Source organism: Tyto alba, unplaced genomic scaffold (assembly GCF_018691265.1).
Source record: "Tyto alba isolate M040663 unplaced genomic scaffold, T.alba_DEE_v4.0 Super-Scaffold_40, whole genome shotgun sequence".
NCBI classification, from domain to species: domain Eukaryota; kingdom Metazoa; phylum Chordata; class Aves; order Strigiformes; family Tytonidae; genus Tyto; species Tyto alba.
In genome coordinates this window covers 1,398,006-1,410,969 of record NW_024881316.1, presented here as the reverse complement: position 1 = coordinate 1,410,969, position 12,964 = coordinate 1,398,006, and the positions used below count along the sequence as shown (strand labels likewise).

Below are 12,964 nucleotides of genomic sequence, written 5' to 3'. Positions count from 1 at the left end.
TAGGCCTCTTTTAGCACATCAGCATTCATTGTCTGGGTGAATTAAGTGCTGTGCTAAATGATGGAAACTCTGCCATGCCAGCCCACATCAACAGTTGCCTCAGCCTTCCCCACCCAGTCTCTAATTTTTTTCTGAACAATAAGATGTGGATCTGGAGACAGAAATGTTCAATGGAGCACAGAACGCGGGGGAGGCGACCCTAGAAAAAGCTGTGTGTGTCTCTGCGTGCGCGCATGTGCCCAAAGCCACGTCAATGGCATGGCCCCTCTGGGGAGGTAGGACATGTCTGGGGAGGGCACCAGGTCCTTCTGGCAGCTCTGGCTGCTGGCAGGAGCGTGCTGCCGGCGTGGCAGCACTCGGCTCGTGGGGCAGCGCTGGGAGCGGGCACGCAGGGGTCCACGCTTGGGTCTGGGGGGAGCAGGAGAAGGAAGCGCCCCCCCCGCAGCTGAGCTGCCCAGCTCCTCGGCGTGGAGGCGTGGAGGGGGAGCAGAGTGAGGAGAGCTTCTAGCAGTTGGCTCTGCCAAGCCAGGCCAAGCTTCCCACCACGCCGGTCCCAGGGGCTGCGCGGGACCAAGGGCCGTAGGACTACAGCAGCACCTGGAAAGAGCTGGCTAGCTGCAGAAAGGGAGGAGGGATGCTTGCCGGGGAGGCTTTGCCCTAGCTGCCAAACTGTCCTGCCAAGCTCTGACTCTGTGTTGCTCTGAGCAAGGATTTAAATCATCACATGTCAGGGCATAAACCAAAGAGGAAGCTCTACGTTGGTGCAGCTTGTTTCATAGCTGCTCACTGCTCAGGTTATGACTAACAGAGGGCGTCGGTGTGGCTTTCACTTGCTGTCCAGGGGAGCTATCTGAGCCTGCGTGGATGACTGAACCTCCAGGTTACCTGCTTGAGCTGCTGGGTCATCACGCAGTCAATTTATTCTCCTTTTTCCCCCCTTCGTTGACAGCTGGACAGAAATGAGCCTTCCTACTTGTTCTATTTCTGTCATCTTTTCCATGCTGCCTCCTTGGGGAGGAACTACAGCCCACCTCTGACTTCTGGTGGTCTTTCAACCCAGGATCAGTCCAGCCCTGCTTAGCTTTGGAAAGCAGGCAAAACCCAGTGTGCTTGCCTCGGCGCGATTCCATGGCTTTACGCTTACGAAAATTCTTCTTTTGTAGCTGATGCAATTCTTCTATCTGATCAGCAATATTTGATGTGTGTTGAGGGCAAGTTCAGCTGAGGTGAAGAGCATATGTTGCTCTCCTAAAAAGTAATTTGGTTTTTGTGGGAGATATAAATAGCTGACTTTATTGTGCTGGTCATGCACGCTGGTGTTGGCACGAGGTGTATAACGTCTAACTGTGAAGTGGTGATGACTAGGGTGTTCTCAATTCTTCATAAAACTTTGCATGCTATGCCTGATAGGGATTTTTATTCTGTCACTTGATCGCTACAAAGATGCATTCATCAAACGCAATTACTGCCATATGATCCAATCAACAGGGAAGGTCCTTCTCTCCAGTCTGCACACTCTGTTACACTGAGTCTATCTGCAGTGGAGGAAAATAGACAGAACTTACAAAGCTAGCTGACTGCTCCAGGCAGAAAGCACCGAGAGTTGGTGAACTTTATGCCCTCCCTCCCAAATCACTTATCGGTCTGTGCTGTGCCATGCCATTTGAGACTGATTGGTGAGGGATGGAAATTCATTTCCGTTGATGTATGGAAAGAGAGGAGGAGGCAAAATACCTGAAGTGCAGAGTGAGGTTTCATGCAGACATTACTGGGTTTATTTTCTCTGCTCGCCTTTTTAGTTAATCTCAGAGCAAGATTTCAAGCCAAAAAGTGACAGAAAGCAGTCGTGTACTTTATGGGGAGTAGTTAGTAGGTGGATGCATCCCAGTTCTCGGTCTAGTTCTTGTCCACAGCTCTCTGTACACACAAAACTGCTCATCCTTCTGGGCACATTGCCTGAAAGCCCAAATGTTACTCCTTAACCTAGATATAGTAGTCTCCGTGCTCTGGGAGTTTATGCTGGTCAACGTATTCAATGTGTCTTCCAGTCTGTGCTTCGGGAAGGGTGGAGCATTGGCAGGGGGGACGCAAGCACAGTGACGAGAGGGTTCACAGAGGAGCCACTGTGAAGAGGAAATTGTGAAGCAGGCTGAGAGGGAAAATGTGACCCAGCACCAAGATTAAGGACCACTAAGTACTTCAGAGTTTCAGTCTGAATCTTTAGGGGACAGCAGATCCCATCCAAGGAGACAGAGTCCAAAGCATGCTGTGTCGAGAGAGAGGACGGTCCCTGCTAGGCAGTCTACATGGTCAACTGGCAAGGGAAGCAGAAGCACGTGAGGCCATGGCATATCATCCAGTAGCCCCTAGATAAACTAAGGCTTATAACCACTGGGGTGTCGTTAGTTGCATTAGATTGATGAGAAGGTGATTTCTGTTTTCAAAAATGTGATTCTAACAATTGTCATGACCTTGGCCTTCACCACTGGCATAGCTCACCTTATTTTAGGGGAGCTATCATGCAAGTTTCTGAATGCCTCAAATCAATAAAGCTACGTTTGCTCCAGTATTGTTCACCTGGTCAAAGCACCGGTGGGCTTCAGAAGGGGGTTTATCTGAATACGTCCTGTGGGATGCATCCCTATTGTGTCCTAAAAAATGAGAAAAGAAAGAAAAAAAAATTGGTCAGAACACCTGGCCAGATAAAGGAGAAAAATGGACCTGGAGATGAGGACCAGGATGGAAGAAGGGGAACAACTGGAAAGTTAAGCTCTTTGCCTAATTCTGGGATATGCTCTAGCAGGATCTGCAGAGTTTTGTTCTCATCTCACACACGGTCCATGCAAATATATGCATCCAGCACTGAAAACGTGAGATCTTAGTAGCAGTTTACCTCAGTGAGAGTAATGCCCGGTTCTGCTTTGGGTCCTAAAATGCCTTTATTTGAATTCTGTTTGTCATGCTAGGCAGTGTCAGTCACCACGCTGTGCTGGTTGTGACACGCCGGCGCTGTAGCTGCTGTGGTGGTGGCACAACACCGGTTACAGACCATCCCAAGAGATGACCAAGGAGGCTGTGAGGCACTCCAGCCCGACCTCCCTCGCTGCAGCTCGGTGTTGTATGACTGTGGATTTGGGGAAAGGCCAAGAGGGCCGTCTTCAGTCTGCATGCATGGCAAGGATAGTATCTACAGAGTTAGCTCTGTCAGTGGGAGGTGCGTGTTTCCGTGAGAGTGGAGCTGTCACTGGGTACCCTCCCAGTTTCTCCGTGAGGCCGATCAGCCCCGTGGAGCTGCACACCAGCCCGTGCGCTGAGGTGTCCCTGGGGAGCCCTGGCACTTGGGGGGTCCTGGACCAAAAGCTTCTCCTTCTCCGACTCCGCTTTCCCGCCTGTGCCATGCAGAGAGCAGTACATCCCAGCTCTGTAAAGCACACCGAGATCAAGGGATGAAGGGTACTGTATAATTGCAAAGTATCATTATTCACCCGTGCTCTTCTAGGATGAAAGGCGCTCTATGAAACCCAGAGAATGAACTATTATTATATCGGTTTCCAGCTTTTTATCACAGAAATTCCTCCATCTTCCTCTCCAGCGACCTCGCGGGCTGGGTGCGCCGTGCCCGTGGCCCTTGCGGCAGGAGGGGCCGCCGAGGCCGAAGCCGTGGGCTCGTGTCTCAGCCCCGCGTGAGGCTGCGTGCGATGTGATCCCGGGCGGTGCCCGGCCCGCCGGCGGTGAGCCTCCCGCCGCTCGCCCTGACCACCTCTGCTTGTCTGCTTTGCAGGGACGCTCGCCGACAGGGTACCTTGCATGGAGAAAGGGAGCAGAGCAAACCACGTCGCTCCACCGAATGACACCGGCTGGTCCGCTCGCCACCCCCCTCCGGCTAAAAGTCCAGCAAAGAAAGCAGCTTCCCGTCACGAAGCCCCTCCGAGGAAGCCTCGGTCCCACGGGTGCCTTTGACCCAGAAGACAGCACATCATGGACCCACACAGTGTGCTCAGCATTCCTGCAACCACCCCTCTTCTCCTCCAAGGAACGCTTTTTCCTCTTGGTTTCTTGCTGGGGGGGATTTTTCACCCTGGTTTCAAAAACCACACGGACCAACGTAGGTACTTTTCCCTCTCTGACTTCGAAGTTCAGATATTTGAGACTGGACAATGATACAGATTTTTTTTTTTTTTTAATTTTTTGTTTTTTTCCTTTGAAAAACTGCTGTGGTTTTGCTGCTACACTAAGAATCGTGAATTGCGTTGTATGGTTTTGGACCTGTTCAAGTTTTGATGGGGGAAAGGGGTAATACTGGAGTAGCAACGCTTCAGAGTCATCTCTGTCCTACCCATGATGCACTTTTAAATGAAGAGTTAGAATATTTTATTGGCTAATATACTTTCCTTGTTATTTTTACAAAGGCCACCTTTATCCTTTCTAATGCCATATTTTCAGTGTTACACTTTTATGGCTTTTAATTTTTGATTTGACAGATGTAAGAAGCAGCATGAATAGTTTATACTGTGGTTTTTCAGAGACTGAATGCCAAGAGAACTCAGTAAATGTTTATTCTTCTCAGCTTTCTCTTTAAATTCCCCTAAATAGCGCCCCATTTGGGAACAGAGCAAGAGTGTTGAACTAAAGACCAAAATTCCCTCAAGGTGTAAAATAATCTGAGGGGAATATTTGCTGGGCGTCACGAAAGACTTGGATGAAATTTCAACCCTGATGGTTTTCAGTGATCCAGGAAGGCAGTGAGACAATCTCTCCATATGCATAGCCCTTTCATGATAATTAGAATGGTATGGACAAACCAATGAAAACAAGGGTAAAGTGAGAAAGATCCCCCATGATTCTGTTTCACTGTTTGCTTTCTCCTGTCATGGTTAAGAGAAATGTGCAATTCGATCCTCAATCAGTGGGTGGAGGATAACAGGGTAGAATTTACTTGTGTGCACTTGTACAGTTGTAGCCAAGAGTCCAAAAGTACACTAGAGCATGTTATACTGGCACTGAATTGGTAAGAGAGTCGTGGAGTATCCCATTCTGACAAATACAAAAAAAAAAAAACAAAAAAAAAAAACAAAAAAAAAAAAATAAAAAAAAAAAACACAAAAATCCCTTCAAAAACCCCACAAAAAAATAAAAACAACAAAAAAAAATTAAAAAAATTTCAGATCACCTTGTGATTCAGTGTAACTGTTTACTAACTCGAATAAAGCAATTGTTCACTCTCGAGTGTTCAGAGTACACCTTTTCTATAAGGCTGCTGCAGGGAAGTGAGGAGCAGTTTGCAGGAGCGGCATCTCTAACTGTGTCAGCAGTGTTGGGAGCAGGGTAGCAGAGTCCGTTGAACCAGAGCCTTGTAGTGATGGTGCACTATGAGCACTATGTATATACTGTATTTCTATATTTTCCTTTGTACAGATTCACTTAAGTCAAGCTACTGTTTTACAGGTGCTCCTTATTTATTAGAGCTGTGAAAGCTTGGAAAACACACCGGGCGAGTAAGCTCGCTTTTTAAAAAAAAAAAAACAACAAAAAAAAAAAAAAAAAAAAAGGGGTGGGGGGAAAATCCAACAACTCCTGAGTCTAGGGAGAGAGCTCAAAGAAACACTGATGAGACATCTTCAAGACAGCAAGAATCTGAAGTACCTTCAGTGTGCTCTGCTTTCCTTTTGGGCTTGCAATGCTTTTCTCTCTCCCTGACCGGTGTCAGATTTATTAAAACAAAATAAATCTCCAAGAAAAAAAAATGCACTTAAATGTGCTGTTGTTTTATTATTTTTTTTCCTTTTTGTGCATGTGGTTATTCATTCCTCTACCTGCCTGGTCACAGACCAAACAAAACTCGGTCTGAAGTCTTGGAAAAATATAAGTGTTCTTGAAGGCTGTATCTATGTCCCTTCCATTTTCGTGCCTCCATCGCCACTTCTCAGTCGCTGCAGTGTTTCAGGCGTGGGGGGGGGAAATCCCCGCAGTTAGCACAGTGCAGAGTTAGGTCCTGATCGTAGAGGAGAGCCCTGCATGGATGCACTGGCTGCAGCTTCATTCATTTCACAGGAATCCGTGCAAGTGCAGTTTGCTCATGCTGCATTTGGGGCTGTGTATGGAGCGTGTTCTGCCTGCCTTGTGTAAGGACGGGGATTTTCTATGCGTGAACTCCCCCTGAAATCAAGCCTCGCTTCTCCAAAGCACCAAACTCCTCCCAACTGCCCCCAAAACTCCGCAACAGCAACAGATTTGCAGGCCCTGAGCTATCTCACGCGAGAGCGTTTGGTTCCCAGCTTTTGGCCAGCACAGCCAGTGCTGCTGATGGAGGGGTTTGAAATGTCCGGTGAGCTCTGTAACTATTTGACTGATTTCATTAAGCAGCCATGTAAGGCAAACAACAACAGCATAAGCATGCCTGCTTGGAAGGGCACGTAGAGCAAAGCTTGTCTCCCTAGTAAACAGCTTGCTGCATCTCTATTTATTCATCTGAACTTGGCTGTAAAATGAAGGCCGTGTGTATTGATTTTGCTTTTGTCAGTGGTCCAGAATTGTTAGCACACATTTTCACTCTTCTGAAAAACAACAGACTCTTTAGAGAAATCTTTCTCTCTCGTGAGCTGCTTTTTCCAGAAATGGAATCAGCTTGTCAAAAATCATCAGGACAGCAGAGGTAGAGAAAGCAGTCTAGGCTGGAACTGGCTTCGCGCATTTCCAATGATCACAAACTTACCTTAGCCTTCCTGAAAATTTGCCCACCTCACACTTTCTTAACAACCTACCCCAAAATTCGGAATCTGAACAACTGCTTTGGACAGTTGAATCAGTTCATTGTTTGCTATTTTAAAAATATCTCCAGCTGCATATCTGGGGAGAAATATCCAAGTACACATAAACCTTCTGCAAAATGTAGACCAAATGGTACAATACATTATGCAAAAGAAACCTGCTTTATTTTTGAGGCCAAATCCATCCTTTGTACGATGCCAACAAAATGAATGGAATTGCACAAAGGATGTAAGAAGGTCCTTCGTAATTAACGGGAACCCAGCAAAGGCTTGCAGAACGGTGCTCGCTTGCTGCTGACATTATTTATTATGCACTAAGACCTAATAGTCAAGCCAAGCCCTTTCCTGGAGAACTCACCGTCAAGGAGCCAGACAAAGAAAACCCCGATGAGCTGGGAGATACAGCGAAAGGTTCCTGCATGCAACAGCAATCACTCCAGCTCTTGCACGCGTACGGTTTTGAGATGCAGAGGCTGTCTTCATGAGCAGAGAGAGGGAGCTTTGCCTCGGGTCGCTAAGCAGCCAGCCCTGCGTGCATCCCTTCACACTGCTGGGGCAGAGGGGGAGCTTCCTGTGATCGAGCTGCACGGGTCCTTCTGCCGGCACTGAATTCTTGCTGTCAGTGAGAATTTTGCCCTTGCAGTAAGAGGGGCTCTGTGTGCTGCAAGCACTCTGCTTTAATTTCCTCCTCTGTTGTCTTAGATGATTTTGAGGACTTTCTCTTTTTCAAACTGCTACATGTCAGTATTTGAGTGGCCCAATTCCATGAATAAGAAGGTCCCTTAAAATGAAAACATTTCGTGCTTTTTCTGTGTTAAATGATAGAAATAAATTTGCTTTGTTCAAATAAGCGCTGCGCGCCAAATTTGCAAGAATGCTTATCCAAGTGAGATATCCCATTCTGAGGTCCATATTTGGACACCCAAATCAACACTCAGCCAAACACATGCATGAGGCATTTCAGTGCCATTTGGAGTGTCCATATATAGAACTGGATGCCCTAACTCCATTGCCTTTGTTTTAAAAATAGGCCTGGAATATGTAAAGGCATCATTTAATAACAACTATGACAAACACTCTATGCTCAAACTAAGAACAAATTTGCTGGTGTTGGTACAGGTTGATTCCCCTGGAAGCACTCTGGATTCACAGAGGTATAACTCAGGAAAGAAATGGCCTCTTAAGTCCCTTTGCTTTCCACTGCCACCCAAAGCTGACTTGATGTTTGGGATGTGTGCGTTGGGGAAGGTGGTACTTGGGCAGTAGCCACACACACACATGCAGCAGAGGGAGAGAAAGAGGGAGTCAGGAACTGAGTTGAACCTGCTTCGTATTGAACATAACTGCTCCAATGTCTTGAGACGAGTAGAACAGCTTTACATAGCCTTGCACACATTTTACTTATTATTTATGTGGTATTGGGCAAAGAAATGCAACGCTACCTTGAGCAACCCTAGGATATTTTCCACAAATGCACCAGCAAAACACACAGAGCTGTGAAAAATACAGCTGAACAGCAGCTCCTGGCTGTTGCCTTCCAGCAACGGTGGGAGCACGGCCCCTTGGACGTACAGTGGATGCTGGCCGTAGGGTGCTGCAGCACTTCCAAGGGAGACGGGGTCTCTGCTGCAGGGGTGCTCCTCAGCTTGTCACGTTGGCCAGTTAAGACCTGTTGGGACTTGAACTTCTGTGACACTGTGAGGAACTGATCTAGTCACAAGGCAAAAGGAAGAGTAACTTAGGCTGCTGACAGCCTCTTTTCTCCAAGATGTTTCCTGATGTCTAAAGCATCACCTATCTACTGCAGCAGGTGACTGTCCCAGCCACTTAACCTGCTGCTCTACTGAAATAGTGTTCCAAGGATATATAAGGCACAGAGAGGTGGCCGAGTGCACTGACCGGGAACTTTCCTTACAAATGGTGCAAGCATCTAAAAGTTGTGTGTCATTGCATCAAGTGCCCAGGCGCCTGGCTGTCACGGGAGAAGGGGCAGCCTCACCTGCACCTCCTATGTAGGGCTCATTGGCACCGGGGCAGCCCACGCTACAGATGGGATGCTGCCCAAACCGGGAAGGAAAGCTTGGTTATAGTGAGCCGATAAGATAGCTGAGGACAGAGATGCGTTCCGATTCCCACCTCTCAGCAGGTGTGCTTTTTCTTTGAAGGACCTTGCTGTAACTATTTAGTAAAAGAAAAAGGCGTGAGGGAGAAGGAATGCTGCTTTCTTTTCCAGAAAAGCGTTGTGGTTAGGGGGCTTGCTGAGGGGCTGGGAGACTCGGCTTCACTCCCCTTCTTCAGCTGGAAGAACTGAGCCCACGTAGCCCCACGCAAAACAAGGTGTTGAGAGAGGCTCCTCATCCCTCCCCGTGCCCCAGGCCAGGACCGATGAGATAAAACGTCTCCCAGCCTGCCCACCAGGACACGAGCTATGCCAAGGAAGGCAGGAGAGATGCTCTTCGCTCCCCGTGGAAGAGACGCGACTACGACATCCGCAGGGCCAAGAAGAGGGAGCACAGTCCTTGAGTTAACGCTTGAGGCTCTCTCCCGGAACGAGGGTGGTCCGTTTCCGCTCCCCAAATGGCTTCAGAGCTGCTGCAGTAAATTCCGACCCATCACGGAGCCCATCTCTGAAGCAGAGGGGGCTTTCCCTCGGCCGGCTCTCGACGTCCCCCTCAGCGCGCGGCAGCCCCGCAGCCCTCCACGCTGCCAGGGCCCCCAGCAGAGCAGGGTGGGGAGGGCAGGCGGCCGAAGAGGTCCCTCACCCGCTCGACTTCAGAGCCGGGGGGGGGCCCCCCCACTTGCTGTGTGACGCGGGGCCTCCACACTCCCTGCCCTCTCCTGGGGTACCTCAGGAGACGTGGGTTTTCAGTTCTGGCCAAGGGAGATCAATCTATCGCCTCCCAGTCGCCAGCGCGGCCGTTGCCATGACAGGCGTTACCACACACGGGGGAAACGTAATTTTCAGGGGCGGGGGGGACACGCACGACCCGGGAGCAGCCCGCTAGTTCGCTCTCAGGTACACTTGCTACGCAAAAGCCTAAGCAGGCGCCCAGGCGGAGGAGCGCGGCGGGATGCTGGGGGAAGCTGGCTGCCGCCCGCCCGCCCGCCCGAGAGGTCCGGCGGGATGGTTTACGGGCAGGGCCAGGTAGAGGAGCTGACACGAACGGGTCAGGGAGGACGGGTGCCAGCCCACAGGCTTATTGTCGGTCGACATCCAGGGAACAGGGCGGGAAGGCGGCGGGGGGAGCGTTGAGTCGAATTCCTTAATAATGTGAATTATAAAATCATTTCCTGTGTTAGGGGTTAGGAAAGGGAGCGAAGGACCCGGAGATCTTCCAAACAGAAAACAGCTTTTGTTAAGGCTTTTGGCCTAAGGATTTGGGGGGGGGGGGGGGGGGGGGGGGGGTGGGTTGGGGGAGGGAGGGGTGGGAAGGGAAAGTGCTGGCACATTTTTGGCTGGAAGCCTCAGACAACATATTTTTTATTCTAGTCTTTATTTTTCAAAATAAAATCATGGCGAGGCAGCAACAAAGAGGGGGGAAGAGGGTGAAATTAGGGGGAACAGTACCCAAGTATTTCCCCTTTCTTTCTGTCCCTGTCATTAAACACACAGGGTCTCCTTTATTATATACAGTAGCGGGATTAAGCCAGCGGCCCAAAGGCTAGGAATGCAACAAGATACTTTTATACTTATTGATCCTTTTTTTTAGGGAGATTGTTTTCATGAAAGTTTAATTCACCTTTTTTAGCTTTTGAGTCTAACTACCACACATTTTATCCTGCTTCTTTGTGAAATGCTAAATCCATCGGTAGGTTTTAGTTTTCCTGGTGTAACTTTTCAGAAACTGTATATCTGCATAGCAACCCCACTGCAGGCAGCTTATGTCACGGTATCACATGTCAGAAAGATGAAAAGAACTCCAAATCTGAGCTGCTCCACAAACTTATGTCCCCTATTCTTGGACATATATCTTCTGTACTTAATATAAGTGTCAGGAAGGCAATTTCAAGGCCAGAGAGGTGCAAAGTTTTATCTCAGTGATGACAAAAAAAAAAAAAAAAATAATAAAATGACACATGACCTCAGTTCAGCCTTGTGCGGACAATCAAATGAGAAACAAAGATTGTCTTTTTCTTCCTCTCCCCACTCCCCCCCGGCCCCCACCTCCCTGTGTCCCTGTTGTCTGCTTCCAACTGCAACTTGAGCCTGGATCCCGAGCCCGGTGTCCAGATTAGAGATTGTTGACTCAGATTTAGTGGTGAAATTTGAGCCAGGCCCTGTTGATGGCATAGCCTTGAAGGAGCAGGTTTACTTCAAGCCAAAAGAAAGATTACATGTCAGACGAGAGCCTGCCTTTTCTTTATCACAGACTTCCCGATCTCCCTGTGTTTTAATTGTGTGTGTGTGTGTGTGTGTCCTGCCATGTGCCCACTTTCAATTCCTTCTATAGGGTGTCATAAATCAGGAAATTAGCAAGTGTGTAGCTGCCCTTTGCCACAGGCAGAGACAATGAGCTTGCTGTGTTTTTAACCAGTGGGTAGCACTTAACATAATCAATGGAGAGCTACGTGCAGAAAGGATGAAAAATTGGGTCTCAGTCTGACCACTTACAGGGTATTTCTCATCACCCAGGCAAGCTGCTTTTATGAGAATATGACATGCCCTGGAAGCTTGCTCTCCATTTTGCAGGAGAGTCATTAAAAGAAATCATTACATGTTTTTTTTTGTTCCTTGGCACACACGCTGCTTTTCCTTGGCTTCTGATTTCATCCATCTTTCAGGCGCTTCGTGCCTTTAGTAATTTATGTGCAAGATTTTTCCAAACCTCCAAATGTTTTTCCATTTGGCAAACTGTGGAAGCCTCCACAGAATGTAACTGTAGAGTTTTCTTGTACTTCAAAACATGAGCCCTGTTAGCACAAAGATGCATCTAATACTTGTAATCCTGTACATAAAGGCTATAAATTCATATAAGACAATCAAAGACATCGTTTCTTCTTGTGAGACTTTACTAGCCTTGTTGCTGTAACCCCTTACGTGATACACAAAAGGAGAATTTCTCTACAAGCATCGTTGTTTTCTTTAACTATAGTTTTTGGAAGCTTTACGGTACCATATGGAGAACTATTTTATTCTGCTGCTGGTAGCTTTCTCAATACTGGCTATAAATTAGATAATTTTCCTTGTGTCTGATAGCCACACGCTATCAGTCAGACACATTTGCTTTCACAGGAAAATCCAGAAGAATTCAATAGAAAGTGATAACCTTCCCACCATCTAGAATTTAATGGAAAATTTTATTCCCTACTCTAACACATACAATGGTTGATTAAAAAGTATTATCATCATGTTTTTCACCCTCTGTTAAGTTCACAGATTTGTAGACTGTTTTTTACAGAAGTCTCTTCACCTTGCTTCTGTCCAGCCCTGGTTCTTCTGAGACTCACATGTGCCAGCAGATACCCCGGCTGGGCTTTCCAAGGGCTCCCAAGGGGATCAAGCACTTGTATGCATTTTAGGGAGACTTGAGGAGCTCGCCCAACGGGATGAGCAGGAACTCAACAGGCAGTTAGGTTGCTGTGAGTTGCAGTCTGGGCTGCTGTGGCTTTCTTCAGGAAAGCAAACCCAAGGGGAGATTCATTAAATGTTTTTTTATAATGCAGACCAGTGAGTGACATCTCCGAAAAGATCTTTCTTCGGCCATCCATACTCATGGGAAATTACCAGGCATTGAGGAACAGCAACAGTATCTGTTCTTGTATTTGTTTATTTTCAAAATCCCCAAGTAGTTTACAAGGTTGCACCATAAAATACTTTCATTTGTTGGAACTCCCAACTGGACTAAGTTCTTGAACAAAGAGTCTGTTTTGCCAACAGAAATGGGTCCAGATCAGGCCTAATGTATTATTTACACTGAGTTGTGCTCCATCGCTCCTTCTCGGCATGTACTGCCCTGCTTGCCCTGGAAATAAATGCTCAGTGAGACTATAGAATAACTGGCGGGATAAGGCACTTTGACAGTTCTTCACCCAAACTCCTGTATCTAAACTGAGTTTACATGGGAAGAACTATGCATGTTTCACTTAAGAAAGGCCAGATCTCTTGTCAGCTAGTGCAAATCCACCGATTCCTCCAGAAGCAGTCTTGATCTACCCTGGCATAGGAGAGAGGTGAATCAGAGCAGCAGTGGGGACTT

The 12,964-nt window shown here is 47.7% G+C and overlaps 1 protein-coding gene across 2 annotated transcripts in view; it reads left to right on the top strand.

Annotated features, from left to right (window-relative positions):
• LOC104363607 (sine oculis binding protein homolog) overlaps positions 1 to 5,563 on the top strand; it is a 119,443-nt gene extending 113,880 nt beyond the window's left edge. For both annotated transcript variants that reach the window (XM_033008451.2, XM_033008450.2), the window contains one exon: positions 3,782 to 5,563. The gene's annotated coding sequence lies outside the window, so the exon portion shown is untranslated. The remainder of the gene's footprint in view (positions 1 to 3,781) is intronic.
• Positions 5,564 to 12,964: the final 7,401 nt, after the last annotated feature.